The sequence below is a fragment of the Aquarana catesbeiana genome, linkage group LG03 (assembly GCF_042186555.1).
Source record: "Aquarana catesbeiana isolate 2022-GZ linkage group LG03, ASM4218655v1, whole genome shotgun sequence".
NCBI classification, from domain to species: domain Eukaryota; kingdom Metazoa; phylum Chordata; class Amphibia; order Anura; family Ranidae; genus Aquarana; species Aquarana catesbeiana.
The window spans coordinates 94,261,419-94,263,348 of NC_133326.1; the positions used below are offsets into that span (position 1 = coordinate 94,261,419).

At 38.5% G+C, this 1,930-nt stretch overlaps 1 pseudogene; it reads left to right on the plus strand.

The window, feature by feature from the left end:
- The first annotated feature begins 439 nt into the window (after nucleotides 1-439).
- On the plus strand, nucleotides 440-1,001 carry LOC141134452 (large ribosomal subunit protein uL5-like; annotated as a pseudogene).
- Nucleotides 1,002-1,930: the final 929 nt, after the last annotated feature.

Below are 1,930 nucleotides of genomic sequence, written 5' to 3' on the forward strand. Positions count from 1 at the left end.
CTAAATGTATGACTAAAATTGAGTTTATTGGATTTTTTTTAGAACAAAAAGTAGAAAATATCATTTTTTTTCAAAATTTTCGGTCTTTTTCCGTGTATAGCGCAAAAAATAAAAACGGCAGAGGTGATCAAATACCATCAAAAGAAAGCTCTATTTGTGGGAAGAAAAGGACGCAAATTTCGTTTGGTTACAGCATTGCATGACCGCGCAATTAGCAGTTAAAGCGACGCAGTGCCAAATTGTAAAAAGTGCTCTGGTCAGGAAGGGGGTAAATCCTTCCGGGGCTGAAGTGGTTAATGGCTGTGTGTTGAGTTATTTTGAGGGGACAGCAAATTTACAAGCTGTACACTCACTACTTGTACATTGTAGCAAAGTGTCATTTCTTTGGTGTTGTCACATGAAAAGGTATAATAAAATATTTACAAAAATTGATCTCTTCCCTTCTCCCAACATGGTGGACAAATCAGAGAAAGAAAATCCTATGCGTGATCTGAGAATCTGCAAGCTCTGCCTCAATACCTGCGTTGGAGAGAATGGTGACAGACTGACCCGGGCAGCCAAAGTGCTGAAGCAGCTCACTGGGCAGACACCGATCTTCTCCAAAGCTCGTTACACCATGAGATCTTTTGGATTTAGGAGAAATGAAAAAATTGCACTTCACTGTACTATCAGAGGAGCCAAAGCAGAAGAGATCTTAGAGAAGGAGCTTAAGATCAGAGAATATGAGCTGATGAAGGATAACTTCTCTGAAACAGGAAACATTGGGTTTGGTATCCAGGAGCACATTGATCTGGGAATTAAATATGACCCAAGCATTGGAATCTACAGGCTGGATTTCTATGTGGTCCTAGGTCATCCAGGCTGCAGCATTGCTGAAAAAAAAGCGCAAGACTGGCGTCATTGGTGCCAAGCATCGAATTGGCAAACAGGAGGCCATGCGTTGGTTTCAGCAGAAGTATGGTGGCATCATTCTCCTTGGAAAGTGAGCTGCTTCAGTTTCTAAAAAATCAAATTTCTGACAAAATTTTTTTTACAAAAATGTGAGGGGTGTACTCATTTTTGTGAGATACTGTAAATATGTCTCCCAAATTTAAGACATGGCGAACGTCCCATCAGAAGAACAGGTCTAAGCATAATGCACATAACGGAGTCGATTTACTTAAGGCAAATAGATCATTTTCTTTGCAAGGGAAATTGTACTTTACAAGGTAATATACTCCAGAGCTTATCGAATGTGGTGAAGTTACTCTATGCAAAGAATACCCAATCACATCCAAGGAAAAGAAAAATAAGCATTTTTGCCTGTATATGATTGGATGATGGAAGTTAGCAGAGCTACATCTTACTCACTAATGCCGCGTACACACGAGCAGACTTTTCGACCCGACTGGTCCGATGGACTATCCGACTGACTTTCGATGGACTTCCAACAGACGTTCCGAATGAACGGACTTGCCTACACACGATCACACCAAAGTCCGACGGATTCATACGTTATGACGTACGACTGGACTAAAATAAGGAAGTTGATAGCCAGTAGCCAATAGCTGCCCTAGCGTTGGTTTTAGTCCATCGGACTAGCATACAGACAAGCGTATTTTATTATTATTAAATGCAATAAATCTTTCCCATAGTTTGTAGACGCTATAACTTTTGCGCAAACCAATCAATATACGCTTATTGTGACTTTGTTTACCAAAAATATGTAGAAGAATATATATTGGCCTAAACTGATGAATAAATTAGTTTTTTTTTTAATTCGGAGGATATTTATTATAGCAAAAAGTAAAAAATATTGTTTTTTTTCAAAATTGTCGCTCTTTTTTTTTTGTTTATAGCGCAAAAAATAAAAGAGGTGATCAAATATCACCAAAAGAAAGCTCTATTTGTGTGAAAAAAAGGACACAAATTTCATTTGGGTACAGCATTG